Genomic DNA, 25634 nt, shown 5'->3' on the forward strand with positions numbered 1-25634 from the left:
TTCCAAGAATTAATAGAATTAGTAGTACAATCATCTTAGCTATCTTAAGTATATTTATAAAAATTTATATTTTTCCCTTCATTCTTTTCTGCTTTTCCCTGAGTTATTTTTCCCCTTTGAGCAGTTTCTTACCTTTTCACAATATTTATTGATATTTTGTATCTTATTTAGTCTTTCAGTTTCTTACACTAGGGAGGAAATATGGTATTCACACATGCGAATTTTATTATTTCATTTGTGAGTATGGTCTCAAGTTGCATTGATTCACCTATAAAAGTCTCAATGTGATCCTTCTTTATAACTGAGTAGTACTCCATTGCATAAAAATACATGTTTTTTATTCATCCCCCAGCTGATAAACAGTCCCACTGTTATGCCCATCTATAATCTAAGATAGTATTTACTATGTGTCTAAACTTTTCTGTCTCCATTATAATACCTTTCTCTTGGATATAACATTGCTTTATTTTAGTTGTGACACTGTCTGTGGCCCTAATCTAAAGGTAAGAAATAATTTAAAATTATTAATGTCAGCACTTAACAAGATTTAACCCACAATATGTCTTGAGTAATTGTGATTACTTCATTTGTTTTTGCTTCTATAGTGATTACTTCATTTGTTTTTGCTTCTATAAATATTTTAGTTGTCAAAGAACTATTAAGGCCGTGAACTATGTAATGACTTTTTCCCCCACAAAGGACTATATTTTTTTAATCAAGAAGATAGTATTCACACCAATTGATTTTTTCTGTAATAAACTTTATACTTAATATCAATGTGATCTACTCTAGTAGCTTATTTATAATATTCCCAATATATGGACAGTCTGATATATTAACAATGCTACACAAATATTTATTTGTAGACACATCAAGAAGCAGAGAAAATGGGAGAACTAAATTACTTGGAAAATAGTGTGTTTGAAATACTATGATAAGCAGTTTTCTTTCTATGATCTCACTGAATGTTCTCAACAATTATCTTCATAATTGTAATAATCTTTGGAGCCGATTTCAACTTTCACTGAATTCAGAGTTCAAATTCTTGACCACAATGTCATATTGCTCTATAAGTCAATAGAGCTAAGTCAATAGAGTCAATATTTTAATAAAGGAAATCCTTTGTGGCGAACCCAGTTTCACAAAAGGGAATCCTCACAAATAAAATGCACAGCCGATGTTTTCTTACTACATGATCATTCTTACTTCGACTAGATCTTTTAGTATCTTCTTAACTTTCATTCACTTTATGGTTGTGAGATCCGGTTATAAAGTAGTGTGGCTAATGTTTCCGTGATAAAATGAAAATATGTCTTCAGATTCTAAAGTTGTCTATTCTTTGAAAAATGAAATAATGACAAATCTTTTTTCCTAAGGTGAATTTTACTTCTCATAATGGTCAAGGATGATCCAGAGTCAAATCTGTTGAATAGGAATTGCCAAATACAGAGCTTACTTAGGTATAAAATATTAAATGAGTTATGGACTTCAAGCATTGAAAGAAACGTTCCCATATGGGTCAGAAAGTGTTGCTCACACCAAAATAAAAGAGAAATTTCAAAAATGTCTACCATAACATTACTTTCCTGTCACTCGAACAAAATACCTAACAACTACAACTCAAAGGGAAAATAAGGTTTATTCTGGCCCATGTTTCAGAGAACTGAGTCCATGGGTGGCTAGGTGCAAGGCAGAAACAGCACGCACAGATGCATGGTAGATGAAAGTTGCTCAACTCCTGGCAGTCAGAAGGCAGAAAGAGCAGAGAATGGAGGAAGCAGGGCCAAGAATAAACCTTTTCAAGCCAAGGTTCCAGTGGCCACCTCCAACCAGTCTCAACCTCCTAACAGCCACTCAACTGTGAACTTATCAATGTATTATCCATAATGAGTGCAAAACCTCCAATATCCAATTACCTTTGAAATCATCTATTATGGACACCCAAGCCTTTGGGGGAGGGGGACATTTTCATTCTAAGCCATAGGAAGCTCTGGAAACCTTTTCTTGTAAAAGTACAGCCTTCTCAGTTTTCTAAGTTAATAATTTAGAATTATTTAAGGTAAGGGTTTCTTTTGATCATAGTCACTTTATAGTAATTACATACCTACTCTTACAAGGGAGAGAATTTATTAAGCTTATTTTGAGCGCATACCAGGAAACACAGAAGATTAGTATACATCGCAACAATAAAAGTAAGTTCTATAGCTGGTGAATGGTTATTATGGTCTCAGCAACTATGCTCAGAAAAGAATAGCTTTCATTTTCTGAATCTTAATGTACATATAAACTGCTAGGTAAGTAGCAGACAGTACATATTGAATGAAGTGTAAAATACCAGTTGTTTAATTAAATTTCAAATCATAAAACCTTCTGAATATTGCCATGATTAGGAATGCAATCTAATTTAATTTTCTATGAGGCCTACCACAATAAGACATAAGTACTGTAAAACTGTAGTATAATATATTGTAATACAGGTGCCAAAAACTTCAAGAGTAAGTTGTAAAGCTTAAGGAAAAAAATAGGAGCATAGGAAACAAAATGGTATGATCATCTGGTCAGTGCTGACCTTTTAAACTGTGAAAGATCAAGAAAGTTTAAAACAGAATAAAACAAAAAGCTAAATGAGATTACTTCAGCACCTTGGAAAAATTGTTACCACTTGGACAATGTAAAAAAAACCTTGATTCTTTGTCCAGTTTCCCAAAAAATGATCTTTTTTACACAAAGTAAATTTCATTTAAAGGATAGTATGGCATTATTGATTTAATTTTATTTTTAAATCTATGAAATCTTTGAATTTTCATTATCCATAATTGAAATAGCAAGAAATTATTCCCTATTTTAAAAAACTGATCATATTATATTACAGAATAATTTTGAATTTAAATGGTAGCTAAAATCTCTGTACATGGTAATGTCAAAACTGTCTTTAATATTTTACAGCAATCTCTCTTCTTATTCTTAGTTGATAAAAAGAACCAAAGGAGGTTTTATTTCTTAGTTTGGTTTACGGGAGATACAAAAACCTGCTATTTTACATCCATTAGAGGAATTGAACTGCATGTTAACACAGTAGAAGTTGAGAATGTGAGGCTGCATAGGTAGAAATTATTAGAGAATTACAGTCAGGAGCAAAGTGATGAATGATATTGTAGGCGAACGAAGAAAACCATGTGGTATTGATTTCACATGTATATCGTGGGTGCTTACTTTTCCACACGTTTTAAGATACTCAAGAAGATCTTCAAAATGTATTTATATTTCCGAATTGATAATCCATAATGGTTCTTTGCTGCTAATGGCTTTCTTCAAGGTTACCTCTTCGTTAGTGCTCCTTTATCTTTTTCTGAGTGGCATTAGAATTTCATAACTAGTATTTCTTTATGGTACAACAGCAACGTTTAGTAATTATAAGATTAGTATGGTAGCATTGGAAATTGTTTTCTGCTTGCATTTGCTTAAACTATATTTACTGAATTTTGAAAAACAAATAGCCCCATTTACTGAATATAGTCCATATTCTTTGTTCTCTTTGTAGTTTCTATATTGTTTCTCCAATTTCGTACACTGTTCACTTCAAAACCTGCTTTCCTGGCACTGGTTCCTTTAAATATTATCCTGCTTGATTCTAGACGGTGATCTTAAGATACAAATTCTGATTTTGGTGGAAAGGCATGAGAGAAAATTAAGGGGAAGAAGGAAGGAAGAAAAAGTAAAAGGAGGAAAGAAGAGAAAGAAAGAAAAAGAGGCCTATATTTAAATTAGACAATATTGCTACACATTGAACAGTATTTTCCCTATTCCTTAATCTAAAACTATAAATTTCATTTAAAAATATGAGGAGAAATTTAACTCACAATTTACGGGACATTTGAGAAATAGTTCAAGCAACTATACCTTTCAGATTTTACTAGTATTTATAAATGTGTGCAGAATTTTAAAATAAAACAATATTTAAAATGATATAAAACTGGACTTCTCAAAATAGCAAATAAGCAAATAACTTCATTACAATGAATTCCTTCTATACACACATAAATAGGTCAGCTAGTTCTTTGTGCACCTTTGTTTTTAGGACCAGTGTGACTAAGAGGAACTGTAATTTGGCACCTTGTCATATATTTGCACCATAGGACTATATCCTATGATTGTTTTGAAAAGGGGCTACTTTTTATTTCTTTGCTGGCTTTCAAACTATTGAGTTACTTTGAACCATTTTCTTCTCGTTATATCTGAATGTAATCTGTTGAAATCTGTCACCAGGGTAAATTTACTCCATATAGATTCCCCTGTGCTGTTTTGCAACACACTTGGGTGGGAAAGTTTAAAGAATTTTGAATATTTCGAAGAAACTTTGGCTTTTGATGAATCTTTAATCCCCACCACATTAACAAACTTAGTCTTTCAGGGAAAAATTCCATACTAAATCAACCAATTCTTCTCTCTCCTCTGTTCAACATCCTCTTGCAGCTCCTTCAGAATAGATTCCAAAATCCTTACCCTAACTTTAAATACTGTGGATTTAGATTTCTGGAAGGTACTCCTGGGGGTATGACAAGTTGACTTCTATATTCACGTTAGTCTCCTGAGATATGCTCTCATTTCTTAATTTTTTATTATTTAGAAAAAAAGCAAAACAGAAAAAAATGTAAAAATAATACAGAATTTCAAAAAAAAAGTAAAAATTACTAAACTTTCTTGTTTTTCATTATATATTTTAATTACTGTTGTATTTAATACGTACTGTAATAGACACTATGCTCATGACTGGTCTCTTCCCTTTCTTCGCCCTTAGCTCAAGTAAAGCACTAAAGAGCAGTGCTGTTTGTTATGTTTACTGATGAATTCTAAGTACTTTGAAATGATTGCAAAACAAAATGGTTAATAAGCCTTTATTGAATTTGTAAGTGAAAGACTTCCTAGAAGTGTCATTAGGTTAACTGGCATTTTCTTACATCATTCAGCTCTTCTAGTCATGTAATTAAGTGGTAAATCATTCCATAATTATTTTTCAATTTTATTTCTGATTATTTATGACTGCATTGGCTTGGCAATTTTATGACACCTCTGACTATTTCTTCCACCAAGAATCACTGTTATTTTTACAGAATTCTTCTGTAATATACTTTCCATAATTCCCATTCTCTGGCAAGTTTTCATTACATTATCTCTTCCTATAAAATTATTCCTCCCATTTTAATAAGCATTTCAGCTCTATGATTTTATATTTTCCAGAAGAATGAGCTGTTTAGCATACCACATGAAGTTTGTTCTCTTTAAGCAGCATGATTGCCAAGAAAAATATTATTTTGCATGATAAATTGTGCTATCTGTTAAGGGGAGAGAGACTCAAGATGCTTTCATTGTAGCTTTATCCTGGGAAAACTTGCAAGCTTAAAATTCATAAAACCAGTCATCGCTTTTTTCAGATGTACCATGAAAGGTGGAAGAAAGAATATTAGACAGATATTTAGGTAATCATAGATAAAATTTTCAGTGTTACGGCTTTCTTGTGTAACATGAAAGATCAACTTGGATCTCCAAGTTTTAGCTGTAATAGTTTTACTTCTAAAATTCAGTCATCCCATTGTGTATTTGTGTTTCTTGATTGTTAGGAAAACTACATTGCCTCTTCTAACTCTAATATGTGCAATCATTTTGTTACCAACCATATAAACTCCTTGTCTGCTTCTGTTTCAGATTACTGGTTTCCTGGATTTGGCTTTAGTATCTTCACTATGTCTGTTCAAGCAGACTACTTAATGGTACTTCTTAATCCAGAAACAAAAAGTTTGGAAAAGAACTTGAGGCCTTTATTCCTTAGTTTTCTGACAAATGAATAGAAAATAATTGCTCCAGATATTTTACAGGATGAAAGTAATTTTCATACAGAGCTGTATTTCCTAGAAAAGTATATATAGATAGTAAAAGAAAGGACTACATTTATCATGGATGGAATTAATAAGACTTCCATTTGTAACCGTAAACTAATCATCATCATCTGTATCATCAGTGATTTTTAAATTGCTTACTCTGCTCTCTTTATTGTATTTAGTTCCCCTATGTTTAATGATTAGAATTCAAAATTATAGTATGAGTGAGTTAACATTTCAATCTCACTACAGATGATAAATCTGAGGCAAAGAGAGTTAAAGTCTTTTTTTAAATTTACAGATCTCATAAATGATGATGTCAGAATCATAGCTGAAGTTACCCATTTCCTTAATTATTATACTATCTTATCTAGCCATTGGAGAGAAGTTGAAATCTCCTCAAGATAATTAAGCCGGTTAAAAGCATAAATGACCAAAGTGTGTTCAGTGACACCATACTTTTGTGGTTAGAATGAAATTCATGTTACTGATGGCTTTCATAAAATTTAATTTTCCTATTTCAACCAACTCAATGAAATATCCCAAAAAGAACTTAGTGAACATATTAAAGTTTCAAATGATAAATGATAGTTGAATTTTGGGTCAGACCTCTGGGAAACAAAGATATGGGCTGTATAATGGCAAAAATTAATTATATAAAACTCAAGGTTGATATATTATCAGACTCTGGCTTTCCTGGCTGGCTCACCTAAGCTCAGTCTAGCCATGCATTCACAGCAATTTGTGAATAATATTCAGCAAAGACCTGTGGGTTTGGATCCGTTTGATCAGAGACATGCTGTGGTTTGGCTTGCCTGAAAGCAGAGTAAAAGACTGCACCTTTCACTATTTGTCAAATGGATACATGCCAACTGTGAAGTTGGTCCTTTTGAATTGGACATAATCCTTTGTAGACAAAGCACCTTTCAAGTTTTATTTGCTTATGAGGGAAGAAAGAAATATAAAACTTGAAACTCACATTAAAATATTGGTCTTATTTTCTTATAACTATTTAATATTAGCTTATAACTATTGATTATTAAACAATTAACTATTTCTTATAACTATTAACTATTAAATTTCAAACTTAAAGGAAGTGAAAGTTGAATTTAGAATTTAAAACAAAGTGAGCATGCTTAGTCTCAAAATCTGAAATACAAAATGTGATACTTTTTTAATACCAATAAGAAACTACAAATGGGACATTCCACATTGACCTCATGTGATTGTTTTTAGTCAGAATATAAGTTATGTATGTAAAATTACCTTGTGGATATATGTACAAGTTGTATATAATAATACATACAAGAATGTGTTTAAACTTTGATCCTACCACCAATTTTTCTCATTAAATGTAATCAAATATTTCAAAACCTGAAAAAAGTTAGAGTTAAAGCATGTCATGTTCCTAGTATGTTGAATACAGTGTGCTTATCTTGTGTTTACATACTGGCCTAAATGATTTAGTTCTTCCTCAGTTTGAGAAAAAAATTCCAATTTCCCTGGACCACTGACTATGGCATAGGTTTTCAAAGCTTGTTTTCTATTTTTATATTGCACTTGAGATTATTTTTACTACTTTCCATAAAATAATAACAAGTATCGTTTAGCATAACCATAGACAAAGAAAGCCTAAAGTTGCTTTGGATCTTTTAAAGAAGGTAGTCACATAATAATATATTTTTAAATGCAAATAATCCTGATTCAAAAAATTGAGAATTGATAACTTAATAAAGACCAACAAAAGCAAAATCCACTTAATAAGTTATTATGGAAATATAGAGAAGTCTAAAGAAATATTAAGATTAGTTATTCGGTGGGTAGGTAGTATTATAGACCAATTAAGAGTATGAGTATAGAAAGAAGGCACTAGGTTAACTACATAAAAACTATTCTCTTAAATAGCACACAGAACCAATGACAAAAAGAGTAGCTATCTTGGTGTTGCTCAGTTTAGTATCTTTGGGGTTATTCAGCTTTCTTCCATTTGCGTCCCAAATTGTGTTTAATATATTGATTTAAATCATGTAAATTGAATACAATTTAGCCGAGAGTTGTGATTTATAATAGTGCCCAGAAGTTACTGGAATTTAAATCTTATTTCACAGTAGGTGAGCATTAAAAGCATATTGATTCCCTGAATCATCTAAAACTGAGTAATCTTCAAATAGTCTTTGTTTCAGTTAAGGAACCCACTAAGTAACGGTAGAGGGTTTACAGTGTGTTTAGCCTTTTGTCAGACTGTGTAAAAAGTATAGAAGAGGAAAAAGAATAAATGTCTTTTTTTAGAGATCTAATTATACAAATGTAAAGCAAAAATCTACATCATTATGAAATAAAACTGTATAAATGTAAAGCTAAGCAGTATGGTACAGATAAGTTAATGCAACATTATATCAATACATGTAAAATAACACTGAAAAATGAAAGTTTGAGAAAAAGATATCATGTCAGTTAGAAGGATCAGAGGTGAGAACTGAACAGGGGTTGGAAGAGTGTGGTAGCAGGTGGGGAGAGAATGCAGGGAAGAGGAATGTGAGGAACCTGGGCATGGGGGTAACTGATATACGGAAGGGAAGATATTTCCAAGAATTCTCTTTTAATGGTGGAAATTAAGTAACAATAGATCAAAAGGGGACAAATATTAATGGGAATTATTATTTTTCAAATTTACAGCTTCAAATTTGTGAGCAAAAAAGGGCATTCACATCAGCGAATACTGTGAAACATAGCCTAATTATAGATGGTTGTATTTGTTGAGAGTGGGGTCCTGACACTAATGCGTAGTGAAGGAATTTGTGTAAAGGAAATGGAAAGGCAATTTAAATGACACTTGGTAATTTGTGTAATAATATTAAACTAAGAAGATTAATACTGAAAGCTTATGTAAAGTTAGATAGCAAAAGCAATGACTTGAGGAAGACGATCTTTTCTCATACGCCTTTCCAATCTGTTTGTTTGATTGCTGTTTTCTAACAATAGAATTGGATTTACCAAAAGAAGATTCTAAGAATTATTCCATAAATTTTATGGTGAAATGAGAAAGTTGTACCTTAGGACCACAATTATGAATCTTTTTTAACATGAAGAGTAGTGATAGTGTCAAAGGTTGAATTGAAGATAAGAAGAAGGGAAATAAAAAGGGGTCTGAAAATTAACAACTAAAAGGTTGCTTTTAAGATTATCAAACTAGTTTCATAGAATTGATAGGGAGTGGATAACAATTAGGAGTATGAAAATAGAAAGAAAGAGGGTAGGATGCTCTTCTTAATTTTTTGAGAGAAAAATGAAACTTACATCAGCATTTTACAAGAAGAAAGGTAGTAGAAGAGGGTGTTTTCATTGCTCTGAGAAGGTTTCATATATAGTTTGTCTAGAAACCATTAGGGGAGATGCTAACAAATATGAGAGACACCACAACAGATACGTCTAAAACGGAGAAATGAAGAGCAGCGTGATTGCAGGTATAAGGAGCATGGTGGGCATAAGGATGCTTAGTGTTACTGTTGCAGAACTGCTATCCAACCAGAAGGAAGATACTTGGCACCAACGAGTTGGAAAGCAACTCTTTATTGCTCTGGTGGGCTGGTAGGAACCAGTTCCAAATCACCAGCTCCAACTCAGTTTTGGGTTTGGTTATATAGATTTGCAAGCAGGAAGTACAAAAGCTTGAGAGTGTGGTTAACTTTCATTGAATTGGATTAGTCATTATCTGCTGCTGGGTAGAGAGTCCTTGAAATATGTTAGAAAAACATGATGTATTTTAAGGTAGGAAAACACAGACTTTGCAGCTGGACACGGTCAAGTTGACCTGGGTCAGGCTGTCTATGAAGACCAGCTGCGTGAGTCAGTCAAGGCTGACTGGGTTTAGCACGTGCAGGCAGGCTGAGCATGTCTCGTCCCAGTATGATATCAGGCTGCTAATTGGTTTTAAAATTTCAAAATTTCCATCATCTTACCCACTAAAAATCATGAGATTATCTGTAATAAATGCCTTGCAGTTTCTACTTCCTGCCATAAGCACATGAGTGCACACACACACACACACACACACACACACACACGGCCCACACTCTGGGTCAGCAGAGCACTGACTATAGCTAACTTAGTCATATTCACAGTTATTATCATCAAAGTTAATTTTTTCGTAGCTTTCAAATAGGAACATTTTAACATTTACTGCTATATCTGTGTTCCCAAGTCAATAATAATATTTTTGAATGTTCAAAATAAATATGTTTTTGGGTAATTAATGAGAATTGAAAAAAAAAATGCTGGCAGCCCTTTGGGTCTGTTCTTACTCTCTTCTTTCCACACTGTAAAATGCCTCGACCACAGTGTTTTCTGTTTCATTCTCTCACGCTCATCTTTTGTGTTTTTTTCTTGTGAATTAAAACTCAGAGGAAAACTGGAAGCATTGCTTCAGAATCAGAATCCTCACACTAACTCACATGTCTGATGGAAAAGTCACAGGGAGATCTTCACATGCCTTTAAGCTCTGTTCCCAGTGGAAAGAGGCACAGCTTCTAAAATGCACACTGCCTTCGCTCAGCAGAGCTTTTAATGAACTGGTACCTGTACAGTCCTTTGAGCAGTTTACACCAGGGCTTGTTATGTGTAAAGCAGACATATAAAAGTAAAGGCAAGTGAGTATGATGCATTATGGCTCACAGGGTACTAATTAAAAGGCAGCGGAAGCAGATGCAATGTAACAGTTTTAAAGAAACATAGATGTTGAAAAAAATCCCAAGTTTTACTTGTAAATGCACAAATAATACCGAACTGCTTTGAAAGTCATGAAATGATTTCCTAAAAATGTTTTAAAAATCATATCATATTTTAAAGGAATATCTGCTCAAAGATAAAATGTTAAGAAAAAAGAAACTTGTGGAGGTAAACCTTACCTTATTCTGGATCTTTTTCACAGTTCCCCAGATACTCACTCAACACTACAAAAGGAAACACCACAGTTTGTTAAACAAATCTAACAGAATCTGGATATTATTAATATCCAATTGATAGATTTTGGATAGATATTAACTGCTAGAGGTGAATAAGTAAAATGAATCACTCAATCATTTATTGCCTCCAGTTGTGAGTTGTTTAAATGTAAGAATCTATTTAGTTGGAAAACTGATGATTCACCAATAATAAAAGAATACATTCTAATCTTTTGGGGTATCTTCTTCAACCTGTGTTTTTTCTGTTTGTTGTTTAGTGCACATTAATTATTAAAGAATATTGGTTTTCACAATGCTACTTGCATACATGTAGATAGTATACTATTTTTATCCTACCCATCCCTCCATTCCTGCTCTAACCCTCTTTTTTCCTCTCTCCCAGTCTCTTACTTTTGTTTAATAGATTACCTTGTATTTTATATTCTCTTGGGTAATTTTTGTAAGCAGAGCAAGTGGGGTCCTAACCCTAAAGCCAAAAATCCAAGATTATTAGACTGACTGTCATATCCTAGTTCCCCTTTTGACATTTGGTTTTCTCATTTATATAATAAGACTCAGGATAGTACTATTCAAAGTTTTGTAGTGAAGAGTAAATAAAATGCTAACGAGATCACCGGTAAGTATTAAGCATTCTATAAATGGTTGCTTTTCTTCGGTAATAATTTCTCTAATAAGGAGAAATAAACACATTTGTACTGATCCCTATGTTAGAAAAAATTCAATCCATTTTAGATTTTGAATCAGAAAGAAAAGAAATATAAGATGAAAGCAGTTAAGTTCATATTTGCCTTTGTTCTCCTAACTGCTACTCGTGACAAAGCCATGCTGACAATTTTGAAAATGGGCATTTTGGTGGCTATCATCATTTCTTTGCTCTTACTTTTGACATTTACTGTATTAACCAAAAATTTAAGTGAAATCATGCAAAGCTTAGTGTCTGAAGTGGGACAAAATGTCGTATTGTAGTATGAGGAATAGAAGAATTTGCAGTTCTGCATTTTGTCTCCATGTATATCATTTACTTTGGCTGTAAGGAAGAACTTATAACTGAGTCAAGATATTTTCAGCATTTTCAGTTGTGCTCAAGTTTAAAGCTAATATCCAAAGGACCCAACGGATTTAGGAGAATCATGGCCCAAGCCATCAACTGTCTCTTAAAATTAATGTTTATTATTCTGCTTTAGTGACTATGGATTGTCTTTCTTCACAAATGCCAGCTCTCGAGTTGTTTATTAAGTGTCTATATCATTAATACTTCCCAGGGACTCTTTGACCTCAACATATGCCTCCTTGGCACAATCACTTGTGTTTTCAACACTTCTTTGGCAATATAACTTAGAATATTTTCCATCTAAAGTCTGAGAAATGTTGTTATGGGAGATAACCAAGAATATTGAAGACTGGGGATAGAGGAATGAAGCATGGTTATGTTGGGAAAGACAAGGGAAAAAAAAAGACAAGGAAGTGAACAAAAATACTTAAAATTAAACAGTAACTAGAGGATTATACAACAATCAGAATAATAGCAGTCAAAGTGTGGAATCTATGGCTTATCAGAGTGTGGCCCCTGAGTTTTCCATGATCAAAACATTACTCCAGGTGTATTTTCTAACTCATTTCTTTCAGCCATGCATACTGGTTATTTCTGTAACAATAATTTTATGTATAAAGTAAGTACTGTTGCTGAAGGATTTAATGAAATTAAGAACTATAATTAAGATTTTAAAAAGGATGAAGGTGCTGAGAGTGCTTTTTGGAGATAACTGAAACATGTATAAATTTATTTATAGTTGCACAATGCTTCTTGGTTTTGCTTCTTTTTTATTTATACATTCCTTAGGATTGTCTACTTGGACGAACATGCTGGTGAATTCAACAGTTTTAAATATTCCTTTTTAATTTCATCACTCTCTTTTAAATTTTATAATTTTTATTTAATTTTTAGTTTAAATTCAGATATACTTGTGTTATTTCTTCTATTATATTGATGCGTTTTTATTGTAAATATTATTTCTAACTGTATTAATTTCTTTGTCTCATGTAATGTAGCTACTCCAATTATCTTATGCTATAAATTCACATGGTACACTATTTCCTCCCTTCTTACTTCCTTACTTATTTTTGTTTAAAAATAAATGTTTGAACTTACAGTACTTTTCTTATAAAAAAGCATAAAAATGGATATGTCTTTTTTAATCCAGTCTGAAAATTCACCATATGTCTTATGCTTATTTCATTCACATTGGCATTAAGTTTGCAATGTACTATTTTCTCTACTTCTTTGAATGATTTTGGAATGATTTCTTGTGCTTCCTTTCTATTTTAATCTCTTCTTTTTTGGCTACACAAATAGTTTAGTAGGGAGATTCATTAGTATCATCTTGATATCTCTAATGATGTTTAAACAATACTTTGTGAAAAAGTAGTACATTTTAGAGTGATTTCAAATAACACCTCTGACTTACTGCAGTCTACTCCAAATGAGTACTGAATTACTCAGTTCACAGTGTTACTGAATTATTTCTGGTAAATATAAGAGATTTTTCATAAGTGTAGCTCCCCTGAGTCTTGTGCACTGTTGCCATATACATTACATCACATATGCTATAAAACAAACTACACAAATATGTTTATTTTAACCAGTCATGACTATTAAATAATTTAATAAAGAAAAGATATATTAGTGAATATAACAGAAATAAATTATGAACCTTTTGCTTAGTTGTGCCTGCCATTCATATTTCTAATTACTTGTATACTGTTGTTTAAAGCTATCATCAACAAAATTAAAAGAATTATTAGCCTTAGCCTGGAAATTACATATTTCTTGCAAAGTAAATTATTCTTATAAAAATCTCAAATCTGACTTTGTGATATCAAGTTATAACTGAACTCATTTTAATATTAATTTGCTATTGTTTGCTTGCACATACTATTGCTCCACATTTGATTAGATATTCCAATACCAATTTCACTATTTGGTTAAATTTCTGAAATCTGTTATTATAGAGATTTGCATAGGATTTAAATATATTCTGAGAGATTAATTTTCTTGCCTTGAATTTTACACTAATATTTCAAATTTCATCAAATTTAATTGTTTCCTTCACTATAAAATTACTAGCACACGGTCAAAGTAATTTTTGAGCCTGTATAAAAAGTTTTTTCTAAATTTTGAAACAGTTTCTAATCAGTCCTTTTATTGTGCCTTATTTTATGGTGACCTTAAAAGTATACAACTAATTTTCTATGTATGCTGTGAAGATTACATGGGAATAAATACAAACTTTGTTCAAACAATAGGAGATCTTTAATGTCAGGGGTTCAATTCTGACAGAATGTAAAACAATTTATTGTGTGTTAAAATTTCAAAGCACACTGATTGCAGAGTGAAAGCTTGTGGAAATAAATATGAAAGGATACAAATGAAGACACACACTTCGGTGACTGCCTCATTTCCAGAGCCTGGTGATAGTCCTGCTGCTCTCAGCATGCTACTCAGCCATGACCTCATCAGTAACATAAGATGCATTCAGCTATCTGGCACTTAGATGGCAGCTTACAAAATATAAACATAGTGCTTTTAAATGGACCATAAAGCCTGACTAAAATCTTATAAATTAGTAATAGAAATACCTGTTACATCATTACATCATTTGGGTACACTCAGCAAATTATTCCCTCATGGAAGTTATTCAAAAAAATCTTTCTCTCTTTCTTTTCTTCTTTCTTTCTCTCTTTTTCTCTCTCACTATCACATTTTCCCTTTCTATGTGCAAATACACATATACTACTTGCACATACATATATGCTATGAAACTTCTTTGGAAAACAAATACAGAGTTATAAAATTTACATACAAGAATTATCAAAAATATCATGAATGTTTATATTTAAAAATAAAAATTGCCACACTAAAAGACATACTACCAGTAATACCACTCAAAATACTCCTCTCTCACTTAAAAAAGTCTAATCTCCTCATTTTTACCACTTTCTGAAGCAGCTCTGGAAGTTTTCTTTCATAAGTATCTTCATAAGTTGTGTTAAAAAATATGGTGAATGCTGCTTCATCAACAGATGAAATTATGGTGTGTCCTCATCTACCTTATTCACTGGACCTAGTGACTTATGACTCTTCCCCAAAGTGAAGATGACCATTAAAGGTTAATGACTTGAATCCATTCAAGTCATTCAGGTAGTCATGACCAATCAAATAAAGATGGTCATGGAAGAGGACTTCCAGAACTGCTTTACAGAGTGACCAAAAAAAAAAAAAAAAAAGGGCTAAATGTTTCCAAACAAGGGAGATGGGGATATTATGAAGGGACTTAATAGTAATATATGTTTATTGTCATTTTTTTTACTTTAGGTATACACCATATTTTGATTATTGCCTCTTTTGCTTTGTGTGTAATATGTGTGAATGTATGTTTTAAAATTCTTATGATTTGAGTTCATTAAAATGTAATAATTTTGGCAGAAGTGTATAGAGAGAGTTGCCACAGACAGTGACTGGGGGCAAATGTTGTTTGTGAATCAGCTGTATCATATGAGACATTTGGAATGAAAATTTAGGGTTTGGAATTGTAAACGCAAGAACTCCTCTATGAACTTTCAGAAATTAATGGAAGCTGTTTCCTTCAAGCTTTTTTTGTCCTATGGATGTTAATGACACACAAAAATGTGTTACAGGTGTTCTGTCTTATCAATGACATATAATTTTGTTTTAGGAGCCTATTCCCTAAGTCTGAATGACCATCTCCTTCTCTTTTGATTGATGATACCTGCCACTTGTGAAGAGAAGTTTCTTCATAGCACATGGTGTTATTTGTCAAACAGGTTAAGCATAGCGTCTCCAACAAGGTGCCTTTCTTCATACCTCATACTGGATGTTGTGGAGAAAAACCAGTGATATTAAGATGAGAGATGTCAACCAGCTTAATTGTAATACAATGATGCAAAGTGTGAGATAAAATTTGTGTTCTTATTCAATAACTTAATTTTCTAGTTCATATTATTCTTTGAAAACACAGGTCTAAGATATTGATCCCCAAATCATCTCTGAAGTAGTGCTTTAAGAAAATTTGTCCACTCAGGTGTCTGTCACTTAGGGAACAGCCTGTGTATGGTGTCTGTCAAGTCAGATATACAGAGAAAGCAAGTAGATGAGCTGTGTTTTTGTGCTTACTTGAAATGTCTTTCTTGCTACATAATAGAAATATAGGAGGCATTTCTTGAAAGAGAACACACAGAAAGAGAGGTTGTCCTATAACCTACTTCTTGCCTGGAAGATATTATAAGAAAGAGAATGACTGTCAGCATTAACTATTTCAAACACTAGAGCTGGCACACAAGTAAGTGCAGGAAGAGAAAAATCACCTTGAATTATGGATGTTGTTTATGCTATTTTCCTGGCACCAGGTGGGAATGTTAACACTTAATCAGTCTTTCTGGCATTATTTCTCATCCACATTGCCAGCTTTATCACCATGAAAGGCACTTTGATCCTCTACTGTGGTGTCAAGAACAATAGGCCACAGCATCAATGACATTCCGATCAGTGGGACATCATTTCACATTGGTTTTTATCATACATGATATCTCACTAACACATTTTGACAACATCTGGTACAAAGATCTCTCTCTCTCTCTCTCTCTCTCTCTCTCTCTCTCTCTCTCTCTGTCTCTGTCTCTCTCTCTCTCTGTCCCCCTCCTGGCCTCTCTCCCTCCACCTCTGCATTTCCCCCATATATTTTTGTCTTATGCCCTAAATAGATGCTAACTGCAAAATATTTCACTGTTGATGTTCTAGATTGAAGGCAGAAGAAATCTCTTTAAAATCTATCATAGCTTTCTTTTTGAAGGTAGTCAATGCCCTTTATAGAAATTGAAATTTCTAGATTTCCAACACATTTGATAGCTATTTAATACTATAGAAATGTCAGTGAAAATATAGAATTGCACAGAAATATTGCTTTTGAAATATAATGATTGTATAATAATGAAATCTGTCTTTTGGTATGTACCTGCTCTACATTACATTCTGCATTTCTTCAATGTTCACTGCCACCCTTCTCAAATGGCAATTCTGTATGTTTCATAGGCAGAGAGGCTGATTACTCCTGTAGCTCTTGGAAAGCCTTCATTCTTCCTGAGATCCAGGTCACTGTACACATGACCTTTATAATGTGATCTGAGGCTGCCCGCCCTTTTACATCTATCTAACCAAATACAAAATTATTCTACAATTAGGGAAGTTAAAAATTTGGGGCCACAAGTGAAGGAAAATTTTTATGATGTGATATCAAAAGATAGTCACAGAGGGGCTGGGGATTTAGCTCAGCGGCATAAGCACCTGGCTTGCAAGCAGGCAGTTGTCAGTTCGATCCCCGGAACCGATAAAAAAAAAAAAAAAAAAAAAAAAGATAGTCACAGAAATATCAGATTGAAACATTTTAAAACATCTCCACTATTGGACTCTTTGGAGTTGCTGTTCCGTTTATTGCTTAATGAATGATAAGAAATCTAGGAAACGTCACACACTTATACTTCCAGTTAGCAAAAGAGTTTGCTAAATATTGACATGAAAGAGATCTGAGACAAATTTGGAGCACAGAAAATTTTAGATCTCAATGTGTTTAAATTTGGCTCTGTATTAAAAGAAGAATATAACATTACTGGCTAATAGGGGTGCTGAGAGCATGCATGAATAAAGACTAATAAAGAGAAGTGGTAACATGTCATAATGGCAATTTACAGTCTACCTAGTGATTCCATAAAGCCCCTTCCTAATATCTGTAAGTGCTATTATAAATGTATCTTGAGATGAATTAGCCTGAGAAGTCAAAACCATAAGGTGTTTTGGATAGAAAATCATTTCTTCACTGTAACATCAAAAAATGTTATTTTCCACATTTCCCATCACAAATATAAATTTATCTTTACTTTTTAATCCAATTTATTAATAAGAATATTTGTATGTTACATTAATCACTTTCCTAACTTTGCATTGAAAGCTCAAAATATATCAGAGAATACTTTGCGTTACACCAAAAATAATTCAACAGATCAGGTAATGCATTCTTTTGTATCACTTCTACAGAAGCAATATTCTATGAGGTTTCTAAGTGTCTTAAAAGGTGGTTTTATAGGTTGAAATACTGTCTTTTCTAGTTTTATGGCCAGAGCAAAAACAGTAGTGGTAGGAACACATATAAAATTGCAAATCAGATTAATTAAGGTTAGGGATGGATTAATTTGTAACAATTTCCGTTACTTGACGGGCATCAGTAATACAGTCTATAACTTGCATTCCAGATATCAGTCTACTACCATGACCCAGTCAGATTCAATTTGGGAAACCGTTGGCTTCTGTGAATATTTTATTACTGATTTTTTGTAAGATCATATTTTATACTCAAATCTAGCCAGAAAAGACCATAACTGAAAAGATGTTTGATAAAACTCTACTGTTTATACATAGAAACCGTGCTTTCTATAGTCAAAAGAAAATTCATAATTCTCATTCTGGGCTGATACAGGTTTAATAGTTGTTGCAATTTTTATTTTAAAAAAGAAAAACAGAAAAATGATAGAAATGATATAGAATTTCAAAACACTAATAAAAAATTAACACTAAATAATATATTAGTAACTATCAAGAAATTAATTTTTCTAAGCAACCTCCCTATCTTGATTTCATATTTTTGTCAGGAGTTGTACAAAACATAATAGTACATACAGTATGGTTAACCTAGTTTCTTTAAAACATTTTTATGTCAGACCATTTTTAGTTGAATGAGTTGGGCTTTCATAAAAGTATCGCTATGCATCTGGCAGCCTGTGTGTGTGCAAACAATGATCAGACAAACTATTAGACTTTGTATAAGATGAATTACAAGGAGTCAGACTTTCTTACAGAAAGGTTATGTTGATGATTACTTTGGTTAAATGTATTACATTTTCAAAGTTTGCATAATCAGAAATTGGGCTTGTACTATTTTGTGGATGGAGTTGCCAAACAGAATTAACTGATATGTATGAAAATATAAAAATGAAATCTCCAAAAATAATGGAGCTATATCAAAGACTTTATATTAGTTACGAGCTGTCTTATTTTATCAAAACTTTATAACACTATACACAAATATTAATATTGTGTTAGTTATATGCATACAGTTTTGTGGGTCCAAAATCACATCCTCACTCTTCTTCCTCTGTTGTTAAAGTTAATAACAAACAATGGTATTACACAGGCTATTGGAATTACAGCTTAGTGCACATTTCCTTGGAAATAAGGGAAAAAGTGAAGATGGATAGATAGATAGATAGATAGATGATAGATAGATAGATTTGGTTGAGAAAGAAATTGATATTGTGGTTTGTGTACCTGGTAGTATAAATAAATGTGCATACACATACTTTCGCACACAAACACTCCATATGTATATATGTATTCCAATTAATTAACTTGAAAAAATATTCATGTGAATTTTATATTATTTACTGTTAAAAAAATTGGGATCCAAAGCTATATAAAACATATTTTCCCTTTTTGAAGAATTTATTGTGTAAAATAGGCCCAAAGGTTTTAAGGAGACTTAATGATGTTATAATATTCTAGAATAGCTTCTCAGCCTTTGGACTAAGATCATGTATAGTATCTGTTCTTATCAGTTTAATAATATTCTAGGATAAGAGCATGCATATTATATATGCGTTAAAATTATAAAATAGAAGATCACCTATTGAAAAAGGAGTCTCGTAATATCTTAATACACTTCTTATAAATACTTGTAGAAATAAACTTAAAATATGCCTAATTAATTAAATGTATATATACACATGTATGATTTTAAAATAAGTTCTGTATTAGTACATATTTGAGCAACAGCTGTGTTCAAAGTGTTTAAAATTCTCCACTAAAGTTTGATGAGAAAAAATTTGTGCCATTCTATAGTAATTCATCCTTTTATTCCTCATTTTGTATTACAAGTTTGATTAGTAATCTTTAGAAGAAAGACATACATGCATTTACAAGAATCCAAATAGAAAATAATAAAATGATGGGGAAAACCGGATGAATGTGTCAACTCCCTGCTGCTATCTTCCCTTGACACCCAAGCCTTTCACTTCGTCTGGTGCAGCAGCATTTCAGGGGCCTCCAGCTGTGGTCAAAATAGCGTTCATCTTGTGCTATTCCCTGGTGTCCAAAAGGTGTTTAATTTTCAAGTTATAGTTGACATAAAGGAGTAGAAATTCAGCAAATGAAAGAGGAATTTGAGATAAGAAGCTAAAGGTGACTAGAGGGATATTATCTTTGCTGCAGGGGAAATATATTCTTCAAATTAATAACTGAACCATCTCATATGATTTTTAATCCTGAGAGAATATGACTAAATAAAGGAAGGGTTCTAGTTATTCTGGGATATGGAATTTCATGTAAAACAATACTGCCACATATTTTTAAGCCATGGGAGTGTATGGAAAGTTTTCAATCTTTGTATAATCATCTGTCTTTATAGAGTCTTGCTTAAGAAAAATTAGTTATAGTTTACCAACAATGAGTATTAGTGTACACCATAAAAATGGAAGTCTCTTACAACACCTCAAAAGGGCAGTATTAGAACTTTCAAGATACTGCTATTAACAGAAACTACTGTGTTCATGTATGAGAAACAATTTTCTCTACAACTAGTTGTTCTGTTTCTCTTCTGTACAATTGAAACATTAATCCTAAAGTAGAATTAGTAACAATCTTGGTTATTGAAAAGTCAATCATGTACATACAGCAATTAACAGAGGAAGAAATGATAGAGATTATAAATTTTAGCACACTTATGCTCCTTTATTTTGCTTTCTCTTCTCCCTGAGGATGTTTGTATCACTGACTTATCTTATGGCACTATTCTCTGTTTTTTCTATCCACACATGTATCTGGAGTTGAATATTATCAAAAGCACATGGATCCCAAGTTAAATTGACCAATGAACAATTTGTTAGCTGCTGTTAAAATCCTGTGCTGTGAGCATAATAGAAGCAGCATGTGAGATGGGGGAAAGTCGGGTGTCAAGTCTATCTCCACCACCGTCTCTGACTGTAGGATCTGGGAGACTTTTCCTCATTATTAACAGCACTCAGCTAAATAAGATCAATCAGAATGAGAACATATGCCTCTGCCTTCCAATCTTGGGATACTCTTACACGCAAGCATGCATTTGAATAGGGAAGCTGTGCCTGTAGTTCAGTGAAGAAAATATTTTTTGCTCTACAATGTGTTCTGACACCACTCCCTTAAGTTAATTCTGGAATATGTAAGTATAGAGCATCCTGCAAATGTACACTGTTACTTTAGAAGCACCAATGTGCTCCTCATTTTCTGGTTACTGTAAGTCAGGAATATTGATTACCAAGTGTGAACAAACAGTTTCGGAAGGAACAGGAAGGAGTAAAAGAGATCTTTATAAACCTGAAGGCAAAAATCAGCAGATTTAGAAGTGTAATTACACACACTATATGGAAAGCTGAATTCCAAAATGTTAAATTAATAAATGCCATAATAGCTTCCTGAAAAAAAATGACAAGGTTTGGAAAGCTTAGTTCAGTCAATGACAATAAGCTTTTCTATGTAAAATCATTTACAGAGTTGAGCCACTGCTCCTACAATTGTTGTACTTGGATGTATAAACATTATCTTCTGCTAGGTTAAATCTATAATATCTTATGCTATTGGAACTGAACTATTATGTTTCTGGAGCTAGCAATTTGGTATAGGTAGAAGTTTAGAATTTTGGTAGTATTATATTTTGTTGCATATTAATCAAAAGTCCATTTTTAAAAAGTAGTAATGGCACAGGGAAAAAAATCCAGTATATAGTCATTTTACTTAAGAGAGTTCCTATTTAGCACCAAGGAATTATTCAAGTATCCATTGAGATTTTGGAAATAATACTATGATCACCTAAAAGAGCCTGCCAATTGTTGCCATATGTGAATGTGGTTCTAGTAATCTGGGTACTTATCCCCTCGGATTTGAACTAATAGCTCTAGCTTTTTAGTTCTCATTAGCTGTCAGAAAAGCTATCAGACAGAAGAGACATTGGCCACTGCCAACACCACACAGATTTAGACAAGTGGCTGGGAGTTGAAAGGATCAGTATTACCTAAGCAACACTTTTGTGCTTTTCAGAAATAAGACTCAGAAAACTAAAGAATTTCAAAGTCATCTGTGTTTTGAATTTCAGTAAAAGACAGCGCCTTCTAGAAGTGAAGACAACATGTGGAGGGAATGCAGCCAAGTGTGCAAGTGTTTGCTGGTGTGTGTGGCAGTCTTAGAAGTAAAACTAAAAAGAAATTGCCACATTAAGAATGGGAACAGTAGAAAAAAATATATATATATGCTGTGCTACAAATCCAGAAGTGATCATTTCAATTATTCCTCAAGTGGACCTACTTAGCTTCCATTTTTCCACAAGACAGATACAAGTATTTTAGAAAGAGTAAAGGCATTAGAGATATGTGTGATAGTTGGACTGACTTATCAACCAACAACAAAAATTGTTCTGATTTGCCTGTGTTTCTAGGAAGAACTTTTGTAAACATACATCTGTGAAAATCTTATAGCTCACAAAATGATAGTCAGGACCATTTGATATAACAAAAGCTTGGCACTTATCTATCATTAATGAGCTTGGGAAAGTGTGTGGTTTTGAACATATTTTTGTAAATTATATGAAAAAGCATAATTTAGCAAAGAATATGATAACTTAATATAACAAGAAGCAGATAACATGCAACCTTAAAAGCAGAAAGTTAAGAAAAGGCAAATGTGGTTTATCATTGTACAAATACTTTTGCAAACTGATTTATTGATATAAATTTTAGACATATTTGTATTTACCATTGAAATATCTAAATACTCAGATAAATACATTTCAACTGTTCTTAATTTCTAGTATATATTGAGGCTCATATTCACATTTAATGTTCAAAAACTTTGTTTTTTTATTATCCTCAATTATAGCAAAGAAAGTGAGGCATGAACTCGCTTTGTAACTTGATCAGTTATATACTGTCTTATTCAGATTTCCTTTGGCTAGAACACAGTACCATACACCTGCAATTTAAAGGAGGAAAAGTTGCTTTGGCTTGCTGTTCCATTGAGTACAGTGCATGGTTGACTATCTCCAAGGCGGAAATGACATGAAGGGAGGATGTGATTGAGGAAAGTTCTTCAACTCATGAAAGTCAAGAAGCAGGGAAAAGCAAGAGTCCAAACAAGAGACATGCCCTCTGAAGGCACGCTCCCACTAACCACTTCCTACAAACAGGCCCTACTTTATAACAGTACATTCAGTTAGGAACTTATCAGTGGGTTAATTGACTGTTGAATACAGTGACCCTAATTCAATCACCATTCCAAAACCCCACATTGACATATGAGAACTGTGTAAGATTTAAATCTAACCCATAACAGATAGTAAGTGCCAGAGTCAAGATTTGATGGAATAGCTCAAACTTGTTATCTTAAGAGTACAATATTCCTATCAAACTAATACTAATCATCATCGAACATGAACTTCAATTGTTCTAATACTGAAATATGTTTTGTTAATCTGTTCATAATTTCTGTTCTTTTCCATTTTGTCATAAATGCACTAACACAAAATAAAACAAGAAAAACACAAGTTTTGACACTGTCCTAAACAGCTTTTCTAGTTTGTAAGTCAAATATCTGATTCATGAGGAAATTCAAATTGATACTCTGATTTAATTACCACCTTGTTCTAAGACGTTTGACTTAAGTAAAGATATTTTGTTCTTTCAAGGTGTTAGTAATATGATTTTTAGCGATGTTTTCCTGAATTCTTATATCAAAAGCTATATACTGATTGATCATGTTTGTGTCTGAAAAATTTGTATTTTTTCTAACCAATGTATTTTCAAAAAATGTTTGCCAATGTAATAAAGAAAACCAAATGTCTCATTTCCCATAATAATAATGTATTAGAATCAGTTTTTTGCAGTTCAAATAGTACAAATACCACAGAACTTCAGCACCCAATGCTTTGTAGGCATTTTCTGTTTACTAACTCAGTGTTAAAAAATTCAAAATATAACTCCTTTATCTTTATTGATGTATTCATTCCTTCCTAAACTCAGGAAATAGGAACATTATTCACTGGTCTAAGAAGGTGAAATGCTCATTCTGCATCCCAGTTTGTACAGATTCAATTTCCCGGTTTCCTCAGATTCAGTTTGTAAATCTAATTGGTAAATAAGTTGTGTTATAGAAAACAACACTTTGGTATATGTACATGATGTGAAGGGTTCTTTGTTAAGGTAGCACATCTGTCTGTAGTTTCCTTTTTTCAAATGCAGTGTTAGACTTCTTCATGCTCCATCTTCCCTCTGTCTCCTAAACCTATCAATGATCTCAAATGAATGCATTTCTTTTCTTTTCTTTTTTTTTTTTTTTTTTTTTTTTTTTTTTTTTTTTTTTTTTTTTTGTCTTTTTCCCTTTTATCGGTACCGGGGATCGAAGTCATGACTGCCTGCTTGCAAAGCAGGTGCTTATGCCCACTGAACAAATGCATTTCTTTCTTTGTCATCATTTCTCTGCCTATGCCATCACACTTCTGGTTTGGACTGTTTCAAGGGTATCCTTTATGTCGTATTCTTGACTCAGTGCAAAGCATTTTTCCAATAGAAAGAAGAATAACTTCTTTGAAATGTAAATCTGATCATGGTTTACCTTGAGCATTAAAACCTTTGATGACTTCTGACAACACTTAATACAAAAAATAAGCCCTTATTATAGCTTCCAAGAAATTTTATAGTCTAATGGTTCTGGATGCTTCCCTTGACTAATGTGAGGACCCTCTTTAATTCATCTGTATTCTTTTCCTTTTTCACTCATACATTCTACAATTCTTTCCTACGTCAAGACAGCACATTTAGGAGTTTGGATGTTATAGAAGATAACAGCCTCTATTTTTAAGGGTGAAAAGCATAGATATAACAAGTATTACTATGTAATTTTATATTCACTTGCTCCTTTTCTAATATAACATAAGATATTCATTTTGAAAAAGTTCTTTAGCTAATAGAACTCATATTCTTTATATTGAGGATCTTTACTTTGTTATAATTACTTTCTCAAAAATATTTAGAATAAATTAAGAAATTGCTTTTGTATCTAAAGCATCATTACTGTCAATTTTGCATATCTTATGTGCTAAATATATATTATGTTTCAGTATTTAATGCATAATGGCATACATAAATCTTTTAAAATCTTGTTCTTTGTCTTTCTAAATAATCCATTGTGAAATTTCATGGTTGCTTCATAGTATGAGATTGAATCTTTAAAGGAAATTTGTGTCTACTAAGATATCCATTGTTGACCGAACCTGGTAGCTGGACACAGGTTATGTAATAACGGAGCACTGCTGTGAGGAGATGGTAGACACACCCATTCTTCCTTCACAATTTAGTTGCTTCATACAACTCAATCATATCAGGGTGTGTTAATAACATAAAGCAATTCATGCAAAATTACTATCTCCTCTGTATCCTGCCATCATATATTAGTACTGAGTTGTATAGCATAGAATGTCTTTTTTATATATTTTATGAACACATGATAGGACCATCAATTTTAGTGATACATAGGTATCTATATTGCCTTATCTGGTTTATCAATTATAAACTGAATGGAGTACACTGAAAGGAAAATTCTAGGTCATTGAAAATTTATCTCTTTGAGCCCAGAAATGATGAAATGTTATGGCAG

The 25634-nt window shown here is 32.5% G+C and overlaps 1 protein-coding gene and 1 pseudogene across 2 annotated transcripts in view; both read left to right on the forward strand.

Moving 5' to 3' along the window:
* Positions 1–25634, forward strand: part of Epha3 (EPH receptor A3) — a 368574-nt gene that overhangs the window by 198400 nt on the left and 144540 nt on the right. The window lies entirely within an intron of this gene.
* LOC111756680 (U2 spliceosomal RNA) lies at positions 19465–19589 on the forward strand (annotated as a pseudogene).

The sequence above is a fragment of the Cavia porcellus genome, unplaced genomic scaffold (genome assembly GCF_034190915.1).
Source record: "Cavia porcellus strain 051 isolate PalLab524CR breed Dunkin Hartley unplaced genomic scaffold, mCavPor4.1 scaffold_15, whole genome shotgun sequence".
Taxonomy (NCBI): Eukaryota; Metazoa; Chordata; class Mammalia; order Rodentia; family Caviidae; genus Cavia; species Cavia porcellus.